Consider the following 17,498-nt stretch of genomic DNA (forward strand, 5'->3'; position numbering starts at 1 on the left):
AATACAATCAGGAGAACGTAAAGCAAATCAATCTGCAACTAGGAGTGTATTTCCCTACTGTTGTCAAATGGAATAAAATTTTCTCCATAAGACAAAAGGATGGTGAAATGGCATCCAAATATTTCCATCGAGCACTGCAGGAAATGGCTAGATACACTGGGATCGAGGACATTAAAGATAATGCACATCACAGGGAGGTAGCTGTTACTGTATTAATGGACGGGTTGAAGGAGGCATTAAGAACAAGGGTACAAACCTTTCTACCCAATTGGAGAGGTATCTCGGTGGCTGCATTGAGAGAGTCCGCTATCGAGCATGACCGGAACATCAGTAAGCACAGGGAGTCTCAGGGGGATAAGCTGATGACAGTGAGTATAAATGCTCTTACAACAAAACCACATCAGCCAAAACCCCAGACCCCTGATGGTAAGCCACGTGTAGTAAAATGTTATAATTGTCAGAAGGAAGGACATTTTGCAAAGGATTGTAGGAATAAAGGTACACACAACGTATACCGACCCCCTAGACCAGAATACGAACCACACTACAATTCACATAATTGGGATCAGGGACCATATAGAAGAGATTATGAGCCACATAGAGGGGAAACAAGGAGGTACCCACCAAGGAGGGACTGGCAGGCCTCCGAAAAACCACAGCTAGGCCCCTCACATATTGTAGCTGCCAATGCGCTGCGAGAGGGTACCCATACACAATAGGGGCTGGGCCACACCTGTAGTCTGCAGCCAGTGAAATTGATTGCTAGCCTTGGTAGTGAACCTGAGGTCACGGTTGATGTATCTGGTGTACCATTACCATTTCTTATAGATACAGGGGCGGCCAGGTCAGTGTTGAATTCCACATCAGGTATAAAAACCATGGGAAAAATGATTCGAGCAATGGGAGTAACAGGAGCGGTGCAACAATACCCTTTGCGTAGACCTGCAGAGATTACGATAGGGCCCTTGCAAACCAAACATTCTTTTCTGCTGGCTGCATCGGCTCCGACTAATCTACTCGGCAGGGATTTATTGTGTAAACTGCTGTGTGTCATATACTGTACTCCTGAGGGTGTCTTCTTAAATATACCTGAGAACCACGCTCAAGAAGTGCAAGATATATTAGACACCCCTCAAAGGCTAATGTCGCATTCTACTGTTATAGACTAGTGTCCATCAAAGGTAGAGGAAATGATCTCACTAATACCGGGTTACCTTTGGACCAAAGATGGACAAGACACTGGATTGATGGCGAATTGTAACTCCAGTAGTAGTACAAATAAAAGATGGTAGGATAGCTCCAAAAATCCCTCAGTATCCTCTGAAGCGGTAGAGTTAGGAGTGTACCCTGTCATAGAGCGGCTGCTACAGCAGGGCATCCTAGTCAGGACGTCCAGCACCGCCAATAGTCCCATCTTCCCTGTGAAAAAGAGTGGGGGGAGGGGTTACAGACTAGTGCAGGATCTAAGGGGGATAAACAAGATAGTTGAGAGCCAATTCCCCATAGTGCCCAATCCAGCTGTCATCCTCATGCAAATTCCTTCTACTGCAAAATTCTTCACTGTCATTGACCTCTGTTCTGTTTTCTTTTCTGTCCCTCTTCACCCTGACAGCCAGTACCTTTTTGCTTTTACATACAGGGGAGTACAGTACACCTGGACTCGTCTTCCCCAAGGTTTCATTGACAGCCCAAGTATTTTCTCCCAGGCTTTGCATGATTGTTTACAATCCTTTCAACCTGAGAGTGGATCAGTACTAGTACAGTATGTCGATGACTTATTGTTGTGTTCTGACTCACTCGAATCATCCTTGAAAGACACGAAACAGCTTCTGTTTCATCTTTCCCAAATGGGACACAAGGTTTCAAAGGATAAGTTGCAGTTGTGCCGGACCAGGGTCAAATATTTGGGACATTGCTTGACTCAAGGACTTAGACACCTCACTGCTGATAGAATACAGGCGATTCGCGACATGACTCTGCCACAAACGCAGCAACAGATCCGCACTTTCCTTGGACTGTGTGGGTACTGTTGAAACTGGATTCCAGGGTTCTCTATACTGGCTTTACCTTTGCAAGAAATGGTCTCTTCGAACAAACCAGAACGGATCTCGCACACAGATGAGTCCGAACTGGCATTTGAGAGACTCAAACAGTGCCTATCACAGGCACCTGCATTAGGTATGCCAGATTATGAGAAGCCCTTTGAATTGTACGGTACAGAAAGTGCAGGGCGCGCGGCAGGGGTTTTAACTCAGAGACATGGTGATGCCAGCAGACCGGTAGCTTACTACAGTGCACAGTTGGACACTGTAGCGCAGTCTCTCCCCACTTGCTTGCGAAGTATTGCATCGATAGCTTTGCTGGTAAGTAAAAGCGAGGACATAGTGTTAGGACATGACCTGACCATACACCTCATGCAGTATCAGCCTTACTAAACTCAGCCCAAACCAGACATGTCTCATCTGCTCGGTTTACAAAGTGGGAATTATCACTGATGGCCCCGGTAAACATCACCATTAAGAGATGCAGCTCACTAAATCCTGCAATTTACTTGCCAAGTGTGCCTGCACAAAGGGTGGAGGATGAGAATGTTGGTGAAGGAGGATTTAGTGCAGATACTGATACGCATGATTGTATGGAATACCTGAATCAGACTTTCACAGCGAGACCTGACATCAGTGACAACCCACTGGAAGGAGTAGACTTTACCTTCTACACTGACGGTAGTTGCCACAGACAGACAGAATCGGGAGACTTGTGCACTGGATATGCAGTTGTAGATGACAAAGGTATCATAGAAGCTGAACCCCTGGGCCCACCGCACTCAGCACAAGTTGCTGAGCTGGTCACCCTAACCAGAGCGTGTGAATTGGCCAAGGGCAAGTCAGCTAATATATACACAGATTCTAGGTATGCCTTTGGAGTAGTGCATGATTTCGGGGCCCTATGGCACCTCAGAAATTTCATGACGGCAGCTGGCACACCTGTAGCGCCTGCGTCCCACATCAAAAGGCTTTTGACAGCAATACAGGAACCAGACAGAGTGGCTGTTATCAAGTGCAAAGCACACACTTACAACCGAGACCCAATTTCACTTGGTAACAGCCGGGCAGATGAAGCTGCTATATCAGCAGCAAGCACCCCCATACAAAAAGAACATCACATCACTGATGACATTTAACACGATCAACACACAACAATTAATCGAAATGCAAAATTTGTGTTCCCTACAGGAAAAGGCAGTCTGGAGGGCAAAGGGGTATGGCCAGGAGTCCTCAGGACTGTGGACAGGTGGACAAGGTATGCCGGTGGCCCCCAGAGCATATCTTCCAAGCCTAGCTGAGGCGGCACACGGTCTGGCTCATCTGGGCAAAGAGGGTATGTGCAAATTGGTAAGAGCCTACTGGTGTGTGCCAGGATTCTCTTCTCATGCAGGTAAGAGAGCAATGACATGCTTTACTTGCTTGAGGAAGAATATTGGAAAGACAATACCAACAGAGCCATCCCATATCCCTCCTACAGACGGACCTTTTCAGATAATACAAATCGACTTCATACAGTTACCACCCTGTAGGAATTTGAAATATGTGTTAGTTTGTATTGATGTATTTTCCAACTGGGTAGAAGCGTTCCCTGCTGCCACAAATACTGCTACGTTCACTGCAAAGCCATCTGTGCAGGAATTTGTGTGTAGATATGGTATCCCTAGAATAATTGAAAGTGACAGGGGTACCCATTTTACAGGTGAAGTCTTTCAGGTCATGTGCAAACTGATGGGAATTAATAGCAAGCTGCATACTCCGTACCGTCCACAGGCAAGTGCAAAGGTAGAGAGAGTGAACAGCACTATTAAGAACAAGCTGAGCAAATTAATTGCTGAGACTGGATTGTCGTGGCCAGAAGCTTTGCCACTAGTGTTGTACAGCATCAGAACCACTCCCAGGTCTCCCCTTAACCTATCACCCTTTGAAATTCTTTTTGGTCGACAACCTCATGTAATGATAGACCCCCAGGATGATTTGAAATGTAATAATGAAGTGACTGTGAAATATTTGGTTGGGATGAGCCAGCAGCTGAGAAATCAACAAAGAAATTTAAAGCTGGTGATCCCTGACCTACCGAACAGTAATTGTCATGACATTGAGCCTGGGGATTATGTGATGATTCAAAATTTCTTACGCACAGGTTGCCTCATAGACAGGTGGGAAGGACCATACCAAGTCTTGTTAACCAGCACGACAGCACTGAAGGTCGCCGAAAGAGAGACTTGGGTCTACTCGTCCCACTGCAAGAAGGTCGCTGACCCGGAGAGAACTTGTGACAAAGAGCAGAGTATAGAGAATCTCATATCACTGGAGTGTTTGTTCCGGGAAAGTTGAGAGGCAGGACTGTTGAAGAGCATCTGAGCACAGAGAGTAACAAGATCTGGAACGGTTGTCGCACCATTTTCTTTTTTCACCTCCCCCTGCATTTTCCTTTCTTTTCTCCTTCTTATTTTCCTCCTTTCCTCTAACGAAATGGATCGATCACAAGAGACTGCATTTCGGGTTCTGTTAGTAATTCTGGTTTTGATCAGGATAGTTTGTTTTGGTGAGGGTCCCAGAGAATTCGAGCAGGGATCTGTAATGGGTTCTGATGGCGAGTATGAATTTGTAGGATCTCAGGAGCAGCACATCACTTTAGTAAAGGCTGGCATCAGTAAGCGCTCTGGTAGTCAGGGAGCTTGGAGGCACTGTGAGGGGTTATTGTCTGATGAATATTGTATTTGTAGGAATTGTGAGAATATAGTAGAGGATGGGTGCATCCAGAGATGTAAGTCCAACCTTAATATCGACATGGACCGCCATCCGTTGAGTGATTACCACTCACTACTGGGAAAGGTCTTAAACCAGACAGAATGCTGGGTGTGCTCACAAGTACCTCAAGGTCAGAGTAAGTCAGGATTAGTACCATACCCTTTAGCAATAGATGAGGTACTCGAATTGAGGGGTGGGAGACCGGTGGACAAGAAATTCAATATCTCTAGGCCCCCTAGTTTGAAGCTCCACCAGTATCATGTAGACAGGTCCTTATTGTGTTTTAATATTTCCAATTACCGAAAACCGGGAAATTGGGAAGTGACGTGGAATAACCAGACAATGACCTTTTCATAAAGAGCTGATAGGATACCCATAGACTCTGAACTTGTATGCCAAATAGCCAACAGTGGGAGGTATTTTCGGTATAGGTATACTCGTGGAAGCAAGACCATGTGGGTTGGAAAAGTATCGTCAGGGAATTGTGCTCATATCATCCAGCCCGATACTTGTACTGAGCAGATGGGAGAACTAGGGATTGGTTTCTTTACTTGGAAAATTTGTAATATGGTGATGTTATATTTTGTCCCCTATGTTCTCCCAGATGATGCCTACTTCATATGTGGGAAGAAGGCGTACAAGTGGCTTGCCCAGAGCTCAGAGGGATTGTGTTATATTGGGAGAGTACTACCAGAGGTTATGACCATAACCCATGATAAAATGAAAGACGTTCACCGCAGTGCTCAGGCTTCTTATACTCATACTCACTACGAACACATCATCAAGAGACACCTCATAGATAGGGAAGAGCACGCAGCCTCTGATTTGATCCACGAATCCACCGGGATTCAGTTCCTTCTCGCATTAGACATTACCCGTACTGCCAGAGGAACTATAAATTATAGATATATCCATGTGCTAGCGAACTTGATAGATAATATCACTGAGATGTATGACGACACCTTCAGGTATACGGGAAGGGAGTTACAAGCTTACAAGAAGGAACTGATTCAGCACAGAATGGTCTTTAATTATGTCACAGCCGTGACAGGTGGGTACTGTGTTACCCTGGCAACTCAATATGGTGTGAAGTGCTGTACTTATATTACAAACAGCACTGACGACCCAACGGAGATTATCGATCAAAAGATGGACGTTATCTTGCAGTTGAAGTGGGAGTTCAGGAGGAATCACAACCTTACCTTAGCGACTGTGAGTAATGAACTGACCGGCTGGGTCTCATGGTTGAACCCACGCAAATGGTTCTCAGGTTTAGGAGAGTGGGCTCAGAATGTCATTATGAGTGTGGGGAAGTTTCTCCTTTGTATCCTGGGAGTCGTCATAATTACTGGTTCGATATTTAGGTGTGTTCAAATTCTAATGCGGCGCAAGCACGGCACAAATTTGATGAGTCTAAGGAGCGAGGGCGCTGTTATAGCAGCAGATTTAATTTATGACCCATCCATAGAGAAAGTGTTATGATAAGGATTGCAAATGAATTTCATGGCCTGTTTCTTTCACCCGTTTTTGTTTTGTCTCCCCCTCTGCCCAGATACATCCATCCGGAAAAGACATCAGCCCTACCCAAAATGTTTATGTGAATGTATTTTTATATATGTGTCTTATCTTCATCTCTGCAACCTCCTGCTAATGGCACACATAGTCAACAGGTGATATCCACATATACTAGCACTCACATATGTTTCCCCATCCATGTATCATCAACTAAATGTGCACCCCATTTGTTGGAACAAAAAGCTGAAAAGAGCTTGGTAGTGTTTGTTGGCCCATTTACAGACCCTTAATACGGAATGAGAAGGATTTAATGTATACTTCGCATATACCTCGAAGCTTATGTAGAACATATACGGCACGATGATACATGCCCCTCAGACATGGATTCATACAAACATGCTTTTACTATCCCACTAGGTCATATATTTCCCACCTACAACTCTCTCCCGACCATCCAAACTTCTGTAGATATTGTATAGATTTTTTTCTGTTTATTGATTAGGTAGTGGCAGTTATTGGTGACTACCAAAGGGTGGACTGTCAAAGTCAAAAAATATTGCAGTACACACAACACGTACAAACTACACACAGATGGCCTCCGTGCGTGAACTTGTTCTGCTGTGCGTGCGCATATTCGCAATTTGCGTATGGTCGCTCCCGCGGTCCTGCGCATTAGCTCGTGGTATGGGTATTTACGGTAGAGTTTGTGAATGCATGGAAAAGCCATCAAAACACATTACATATTTAATCCAAATAGTGCACAATGTACATATAGGCCCTCATTCCGAGTTGTTCACTCGTTGCCGATTTTCGCTATAATGTGATTAGTCGCTTACTGCGCATGCGCAAGGTTCGCAGAGCGCATGCGGTTAGTTATTTTACACAAAAGTTAGGTATTTTACTCACGGCATAACAAAGATTTTTCATCGTTCTGGTGATCGTACTGTGATTGACAGGAAGTGGGTGTTTCTGGGCGGAAACTGGCCGTTTTCTGGGAGTGTGCGAAAAAACGCTGGCGTTTCTGGGAAAAACGCGGGAGTGTCTGAAGAAAAGGGGGAGTGTCTGGGCGAACGCTGGGTGTGTTTGTGACGTCAAACCAGGAACGAAACAGACTGAACTGATCGCAATGGCTGAGTAAGTCTCGAGCTACACAGAAACTGCTAAGAAATTTCTATTCGCAATTCTGCTAATCTTTCGTTTGCAATTCTGCTATGCTAAGATACACTCCCAGAGGGTGGCGGCTTAGCGTGTGCAATGCTGCTAAAAGCAGCTAGCGAGCGAACAACTTGGAATGAGGGCCATAGTCTCCCAGCACCACATCAGCAAGTTACAACAGTTTAAATGGTATCAGAACAAAGGGATTCACCTTTACAGGATAGGAGGGGACAGAACAAGGTTATAAGGTGGTGTTTGGTATCCAGCTGTAGGGTATTTTAAGGGTAATATTCCGGTGTTGGTTTGCAGAAGATCGCACGTTCCTGCGAATAGTTATGTGCAGGAGTAGAATATAGATATAAACTGTATTTACTGTACATTAGGTATGCGGCGGGAACCCAGAGGAGACCACCCACAAGTGCATCTTGAACAGACATCGCCCACCTATTCAAACCAACCTATGACCTCTCCTGTACTGTAAATGACAATCCCTGTGTCCAATGGACAAAGAGATTACAGTATCCATTGTGTTAAGTTTTGGAAGATTGTATAAAAGGAGCCAGCTGCAGGCCTGGTCACACAAGACTCTCAAAGTTATCTATCTAGATGACCGAGGACCAGACTGGGTTGCGCGGCGAAATCCAAACAAGTATGTACCATTGACTGTAGCCATTATTCTCTTGTATTGTATTGCTTTGTTATTGTATCCCCCTTTCAGTAATAATATGTTGTGGTGTTGGAACCCAGCAGTTTAAATACAATCTGGTGTCGTGTTTTCCTTTCCCTGCTAAGGTTTAAAGTGTATTACTATCGCATGCATAGCTGTTAAGGGTTCACAGTGTATCTTTGGGTGTGTACGTGCTGCGTGTACTTTGTACAGTCAGCGCTGCGTTTGTATGCAAAGTCCGTACACGGTATGGGACTCTGTACGCTAATGGGGTAATAAGTACGTAGGTTGTGGATTAAGTATAACGGCCGCAGCGGCTTCATTTAAAGTGTATGAAATGTCTGTTTAAAGTGTTGCTTTTAGTCCTGTATGTTAATCAGTGTTTACAGTACAGTAGTCCACTGCTCTACCTACCTCTGTGTCATCAAGTATACTATCCATCCATACCTGTGGTGCATTTTAGTTGTGCGCAGTATATATAGTAGGAGGACAGTGCAGAATTTTGCTGACCACCAGTATATAATATATAGCAGTACGGTACAGTAGTCCACTGCTCTACCTACCTCTGTGTCGTCAAGTATACTATCCATCCATACCTGTGGTGAATTTCAGTTGTGCGCAGTATATATAGTAGGAGGACAGTGCAGAATTTTGCTGACCACCAGTATATAATATATAGCAGTATGGTACAGTAGTCCACTGTTCTACCTACCTCTGTGTCGTCAAGTATACTATCCATCCATACCTGTGGTGCATTTTAGTTGTGCGCAGTATAAATAGTAGGAGGACAGTGCCGAATTTTGCTGACCACCAGAATATAATATATAGCAGTATGGTACAGTAGTCCACTGCTCTACCTACCTTTGTGTCATCAAGTATACTATCCATCCATACCTGTGGTGCATTTTAGTTGTGCGCAGTATATATAGTAGGAGGACAGTGCAGAATTTTGCTGACCACCAGTATATAATATATAGCAGTACGGTACAGTAGTCCACTGCTCTACCTACCTCTGTATCGTCAAGTATACTATCCATCCATACCTGTGGTGCATTTTATTTGTGCGCAGTATATATAGTAGGAAGACAGTGCAGAATTTTGCTGACCACCAGTATATAATATATAGCAGTACGGTACAGTAGTCCACTGCTCTACCTACCTCTGTGTCGTCAAGTATACTATCCATCCATACCTGTGGTGCATTTTAGTTGTGCGCAATATATATAGTAGGAGGACAGTGCAGAAATTTGCTGACCACCAGTATATAATATATAGCAGTATGGTACAGTAGTCCACTGCTCTACCTACCTCTGTGTCGTCAAGTATACTATCCATCCATACCTGTGGTGCATTTTAGTTGCGCGCAGTATATATAGTAGGAGGACAGTGCAGAATTTTGCTGACCACCAGTATATAATATATAGCAGTACGGTACAGTAGTCCACTGCTCTACCTACCTCTGTGTAGTCAAGTATACTATCCATCCATACCTGTGGTGCATTTTAGTTGTGTGCAGTATATATAGTAGGAGGACAGTGCAGAATTTTGCTGACCAGTATATAATATATAGCAGTACGGTACAGTAGTCCACAGCTCTACCTACCTCTGTGTCGTCAAGTATACTATCCATCCATACCTGTGGTGCATTTTAGTTGTGCGCAGTATATATAGTAGGAGGACAGTGCAGAATTTTGCTGACCACCAGTATATAATATTTAGCAGTACGGTACAGTAGTCCACTGCTCTACCTACCTCTGTGTCGTCAAGTATACAATCCATCCATACCTGTGGTGCATTTTAGTTGTGTGCAGTATATATAGTAGGAGGACAGTGCAGAATTTTGCTGACCACCAGTATATAATATATAGCAGTACGGTACAGTAGTCCACTGCTCTACCTACCTCTGTGTCATCAAGTATACTATCCATCCATACCTGTGGTGCATTTTAGTTGTGCGCAGTATATATAGTAGGAGTACAGTGCAGAATTTTGCTGACCACCAGTATATAATATATAGCAGTACGGTACAGTAGGCCATTGCTATTGATATATTACTGGCATGTAATTCCACACATTAAAAAATAGAGTACAAAAATGTGGAGGGTAAAATAGGGAAAGATCAAGATCCACTTCCACCTTGTGCTGAAGCTGCTGCCACTAGTCATGGCCGAGACGATGAAATGCCATCAACGTCGTCTGCCAAGGCCGATGCCCAATGTCATAGTAGAGAGCATGTAAAATCCAAAAAACAAAAGTTCAGTAAAATGACCCAAAAATCTAAATTAAAAGCGTCTGATGAGAAGCGTAAACTTGCCAATATGCCATTTACGACACGGAGTGGCAAGGAACGGCTGAGGCCCTGGCCTATGTTCATGGCTAGTGGTTCAGATTCACATGAGGATGGAAGCACTCATCCTCTCACTAGAAAAATGAAAAGACTTAAGCTGGCAAAAGCAAAGGAAAGAAATGTGCGTTCTTCTAAATCACAAATCCCCAAGGAGAGTCCAATTGTGTCGGTTGCGATGCCTGACCTTCCCAACACTGGACGGGAAGAGGTGGCGCCTTCCACCATTTGCACGCCCCCTGCAAGTGCTGGAAGGAGCACCCGCAGTCCAGTTCCTGATAGTCAAATTGAAGATGTCACTGATGAAGTACACCAGGATGAGGATATGGGTGTTGCTGGCACTGAGGAGGAAATTGACAAGGAGGATTCTGATGGTGAGGTGGCTTGTTTAAGTCAGGCACCCGGGGAGACACCTGTTGTCCATGGGACGAATATGGCCATTGACATGCCTGGTTAAATTACAAAAAAAATCACCTCGTCGGTGTGGAATTATTTTAACAGAAATGCGTCAAGCCGTGTGTTGCCTTTGTCAAGCTGTAATAAGTAGGGGTAAGGACGTTAACCACCTAGGAACATCCTCCCTTATACTTCACCTGGAGCGCATTCATCAGAAGTCATTGACAAGTTCAAAAACTTTGGGTGACAGCGGAAGCAGTCCACTGACAACTAAATCCCTTCCTCTTGTAACCAAGCTCCTGCAAACCACACCACCAACTCCCTCAGTGTCAATTTCCTCCTTAGACAGGAAAGCCAATAGTCCTGCAGGCCATGTCACTGGCAAGTCTGACAAGTCCTCTCCTGCCTGGGATTCCTCCGATGCATCCTTGAGTGTAACGCCTACTGCTGCTGGCGCTGCTGTTGTTGCTGATGGGAGTCGATCGTCATCCCAGAGGGGAAGTCGGAAGACCACTTGTACTACTTCCAGTAAGCAATTGACTGTCCAACAGTCCTTTGCGAGGAAGATGAAATATCACAGCAGTCATCCTGCTGCAAAGCAGATAACTCAGGCCTTGGCAGCTGTGGTGGTGTTAAACGTGTGCCCGGTATCCACCGTTAATTCACAGGGAATTAGAGAATTTATTGAGTTAGTATGTCCCCGGTACCAAATACCATCTAGGTTCCACTTCTCTAGGCAGGCGATACCGAGAATGTACACAGACCTCAGAAAAAGAGTCACCAGTTTCCTAAAAAATGCAGTTGTACCCAATGTCCACTTAGCCACGGACATGTGGACAAGTGGAGCAGGGCAGATTCAGGACTATATGACTGTGACAGCCCACTGGGTAGATGTATTGCCTCCTGCAGCAAGAACAGCAGCAGCGGCACCAGTAGCAGCATCTCGCAAACGCCAACTCGTTCCTAGGCAGGCTATGCTTTGTATCACCGCTTTCCATAAGAGGCACACAGCTGACAACCTCTTACGGAAACTGAGGAGCATCATCGCAGAATGGCTTACCCCAATTGGACTCTCCTGAGGATTTGTGACATCGGACAACGCCACCAATATTGTGCGTGCATTACATGTGTGCAAATTCCAGCACGTCCCATGTTTTGCACATACATTGAATTTTATGGTGCAGAATTATTTAAAAAACGACAGGGGCGTGCAAGAGATGCTGTCGGTGGCCCAAAGAATTGCGGGCCACTTTCGGCATTCAGCCACCGCGTGCCGAAGACTGGAGCACCAGCAAACACCCCTGAACCTGCCCCGCCATCATCTGGAGCAAGAGGTGTTAACGAGGTGGAATTCAACCCTCTATATGCTTCAGAGGATGGAGGAGCAGCAAAAGGCTATTCAAGCCTATACAGCTACCTACGATATAGGCAAAGGAGGGGGAATGCACCTGACTCAAGCGCAGTGGAGAATGATTTCAACGTTGTGCAAGGTTCTGCAACCCTTTGAACTTGCCACACGTGAAGTCAGTTCAGACACTGCCAGCCTGAGTCAGGTCATTCCCCTCATCAGGCTTTTGCAGAAGAAGCTGGAGAGATTGAAGGAGGAGCTAAAGCAGAGTGATTCCGCTAGGCATGTGGGACTTGTGGATGGAGCCCTTCATTCGCTTAACCAGGATTCACGGGTGGTCAATCTGTTGAAATCAGAGCACTACATTTTGGCCACCGTGCTCGATCCTAGATTTAAAACCTACGTTGTATCTCTCTTTCCGGCAGACACAAGTCTGCAGAGGTTCAAAGACCTGCTGGTGAGAAAATTGTCAAGTCAAGCGGAACGTGACCCGTCAACAGCTCCTCCTTCACATTCTCCCGCAACTGGGGCTGCAAGGAAAAGGCTAAGAATTCCGAGCCCACCCGCTGGCGGTGATGCAGGGCAGTCTGGAGCGAGTGCTGACATCTGGTCCGGACTGAAGGACCTGCCAACGATTACTGACATGTCGTCTACTGTCACTGCATATGATTCTGTCACCATTGAAAGAATGGTGGAGGATTATATGAGTGACCGCATCCAAGTAGGCACGTCAGACAGTCCGTACGTATACCAGCAGGAAAAAGAGGCAATTTGGAGGCTCTTGCACAAACTGGCTTTAATTTACCTAAGTTGCCCCCCCTCCAGTGTGTACTCCGAAAGAGTGTTTAGTAGAGATGAGCGGGTTCGGTTCCTCGGAATCCGAACCCGCCCGAACTTCAGCTTTTTTTACACGGATCCGAGCGACTCGGATCTTCCCGCCTTGCTCGGTTAACCCGAGCGCGCCCGAACGTCATCATGACGCTGTCGGATTCTCGCAAGGCTCGGATTCTATCGCGAGACTCGGATTCTATATAAGGAGCCGCGCGTCGCCGCCATTTTCACACGTGCATTGAGATTGATAGGGAGAGGACGTGGCTGGCGTCCTCTCCATTTAGATTAGAAGAGAGAGAGTGAGATTGAGACAGAGACACTTGATTTACTGGAGCTTAGGAGTACTAGAGACTGCAGAGTTTACTAGTGACTGACCACTGACCAGTGACCACCAGTGCAGTTTTATTTAATATAATCCGTTCTCTGCCTGAAAAAAACGATACACAGTGACTCAGTCACATACCATATCTGTGCTCAGCCCAGTGTGCTGCATCATCTATGTATAATATCTGACTGTGCTCACACAGCTTAATTGTGGGGGAGACTGGGGAGCAGTTATAGGTTATAGCAGGAGCCAGGAGTACATACATATTATTAAAATTAAACAGTGCACACTTTTGCTGCAGGCAGGAGTGCCACTGCCAGTGTGACTGACCAGTGACCTGACCACACTGACCACCAGTATAGTATACTATATTGTGATTGCCTGAAAAAGTTAAACACTCGTCGTGTGACTTGTGTGGTGTTTTTTTATTCTATAAAAAACTCATTCTGCTGACAGACAGTGTCCAGCAGGTCCGTCATTATATAATATATACCTGTCCGGCTGCAGTAGTGATATATATATATTTTTTATATCATTATTTATCATCCAGTCGCAGCAGACACAGTACGGTAGTTCACGGCTGTAGCTACCTCTGTGTCGGCACTCGGCAGTCCATCCATAATTGTATACCACCTACCCGTGGTTTTTTTTTTCTTTCTTCTTTATACATACTACATCTCATTATCATCCAGTCTATATTAGCAGCAGACACAGTACAGTACGGTAGTCCACGGCTGTAGCTACCTCTGTGTCGGCACTCGGCAGTCCATCCATAATTGTATACCACCTACCCGTGGTTTTTTTTTTTCTTCTTTATACATACTACATCTCATTATCATCCAGTCTATATTAGCAGCAGACACAGTACAGTACGGTAGTCCACGGCTGTAGCTACCTCTGTGTCGGCACTCGGCAGTCCATCCATAATTGTATACCACCTACCCGTGTTTTTTTTTCTTTCTTCTTTATACATACTACATCTCATTATCAACCAGTCTATATTAGCAGCAGACACAGTACAGTACGGTAGTCCACGGCTGTAGCTACCTCTGTGTCGGCACTCGGCAGTCCGTCCATAATTGTATACCACCTACCCGTGGTTTTTTTTTCTTTCTTCTTTATACATACTACATCTCATTATCATCCAGTCTATATTAGCAGCAGACACAGTACAGTACGGTAGTCCACGGCTGTAGCTACCTCTGTGTCGGCACTCGGCAGTCCATCCATAATTGTATACCACCTACCCGTGGTTTTTTTTTCTTTCTTCTTTATACATACTACATCTCATTATCATCCAGTCTATATTAGCAGCAGACACAGTACAGTACGGTAGTCCACGGCTGTAGCTACCTCTGTGTCGGCACTCGGCAGTCCATCCATAATTGTATACCACCTACCCGTGTTTTTTTTTTCTTTCTTCTTTATACATACTACATCTCATTATCAACCAGTCTATATTAGCAGCAGACACAGTACAGTACGGTAGTCCACGGCTGTAGCTACCTCTGTGTCGGCACTCGGCAGTCCGTCCATAATTGTATACCACCTACCCGTGGTTTTTTTTTCTTTCTTCTTTATACATACTACATCTCATTATCATCCAGTCTATATTAGCAGCAGACACAGTACAGTACGGTAGTCCACGGCTGTAGCTACCTCTGTGTCGGCACTCGGCAGTCCATCCATAATTGTATACCACCTACCCGTGGTTTTTTTCCCCTTCTTTATACATACTACATCTCATTATCATCCAGTCTATATTAGCAGCAGACACAGTACAGTACGGTAGTCCACGGCTGTAGCTACCTCTGTGTCGGCACTCGGCAGTCCATCCATAATTGTATACCACCTACCCGTGTTTTTTTTTTCTTTCTTCTTTATACATACTACATCTCATTATCATCCAGTCTATATTAGCAGCAGACACAGTACAGTACGGTAGTCCACGGCTGTAGCTACCTCTGTGTCGGCACTCGGCAGTCCATCCATAATTGTATACTAGTATCCATCCATCTCCATTGTTTACCTGAGGTGCCTTTTAGTTGTGCCTATTAAAATATGGAGAACAAAAATGTTGAGGTTCCAAAATTAGGGAAAGATCAAGATCCACTTCCACCTCGTGCTGAAGCTGCTGCCACTAGTCATGGCCGAGACGATGAAATGCCAGCAACGTCGTCTGCCAAGGCCGATGCCCAATGTCATAGTACAGAGCATGTCAAATCCAAAACACCAAATATCAGTAAAAAAAGGACTCCAAAACCTAAAATAAAATTGTCGGAGGAGAAGCGTAAACTTGCCAATATGCCATTTACCACACGGAGTGGCAAGGAACGGCTGAGGCCCTGGCCTATGTTCATGGCTAGTGGTTCAGCTTCACATGAGGATGGAAGCACTCAGCCTCTCGCTAGAAAACTGAAAAGACTCAAGCTGGCAAAAGCACCGCAAAGAACTGTGCGTTCTTCGAAATCCCAAATCCACAAGGAGAGTCCAATTGTGTCGGTTGCGATGCCTGACCTTCCCAACACTGGACGTGAAGAGCATGCGCCTTCCACCATTTGCACGCCCCCTGCAAGTGCTGGAAGGAGCACCCGCAGTCCAGTTCCTGATAGTCAGATTGAAGATGTCAGTGTTGAAGTACACCAGGATGAGGAGGATATGGGTGTTGCTGGCGCTGGGGAGGAAATTGACAAGGAGGATTCTGATGGTGAGGTGGTTTGTTTAAGTCAGGCACCCGGGGAGACACCTGTTGTCCGTGGGAGGAATATGGCCGTTGACATGCCTGGTGAAAATACCAAAAAAATCAGCTCTTCGGTGTGGAAGTATTTCACCAGAAATGCTGACAACATTTGTCAAGCCGTGTGTTCCCTTTGTCAAGCTGTAATAAGTAGGGGTAAGGACGTTAACCACCTCGGAACATCCTCCCTTATACGTCACCTGCAGCGCATTCATAATAAGTCAGTGACAAGTTCAAAAACTTTGGCCGACAGCGGAAGCAGTCCACTGACCAGTAAATCCCTTCCTCTTGTAACCAAGCTCACGCAAACCACCCCACCAAGTCCCTCAGTGTCAATTTCCTCCTTCCCCAGGAATGCCAATAGTCCTGCAGGCCATGTCACTGGCAATTCTGACGAGTCCTCTCCTGCCTGGGATTCCTCCGATGCATCCTTGCGTGTAACGCCTACTGCTGCTGGCGCTGCTGTTGTTGCTGCTGGGAGTCGATGGTCATCCCAGAGGGGAAGTCGTAAGCCCACTTGTACTACTTCCAGTAAGCAATTGACTGTCCAACAGTCCTTTGCGAGGAAGATGAAATATCACAGCAGTCATCCTGCTGCAAAGCGGATAACTGAGGCCTTGACAACTATGTTGGTGTTAGACGTGCGTCCGGTATCCGCCGTTAGTTCACAGGGAACTAGACAATTTATTGAGGCAGTGTGCCCCCGTTACCAAATACCATCTAGGTTCCACTTCTCTAGGCAGGCGATACCGAGAATGTACACGGACGTCAGAAAAAGACTCACCAGTGTCCTAAAAAATGCAGTTGTACCCAATGTCCACTTAACCACGGACATGTGGACAAGTGGAGCAGGGCAGGGTCAGGACTATATGACTGTGACAGCCCACTGGGTAGATGTATGGACTCCCGCTGCAAGAACAGCAGCGGCGGCACCAGTAGCAGCATCTCGCAAACGCCAACTCTTTCCTAGGCAGGCTACGCTTTGTATCACCGCTTTCCAGAATACGCACACAGCTGAAAACCTCTTACGGCAACTGAGGAAGATCATCGCGGAATGGCTTACCCCAATTGGACTCTCCTGTGGATTTGTGGCATCGGACAACGCCAGCAATATTGTGTGTGCATTAAATATGGGCAAATTCCAGCACGTCCCATGTTTTGCACATACCTTGAATTTGGTGGTGCAGAATTTTTTAAAAAACGACAGGGGCGTGCAAGAGATGCTGTCGTGGCCAGAAGAATTGCGGGACACTTTCGGCGTACAGGCACCACGTACAGAAGACTGGAGCACCACCAAAAACTACTGAACCTGCCCTGCCATCATCTGAAGCAAGAAGTGGTAACGAGGTGGAATTCAACCCTCTATATGCTTCAGAGGTTGGAG

The sequence above is a fragment of the Pseudophryne corroboree genome, chromosome 2 (assembly GCF_028390025.1).
Source record: "Pseudophryne corroboree isolate aPseCor3 chromosome 2, aPseCor3.hap2, whole genome shotgun sequence".
NCBI lineage: Eukaryota > Metazoa > Chordata > Amphibia > Anura > Myobatrachidae > Pseudophryne > Pseudophryne corroboree.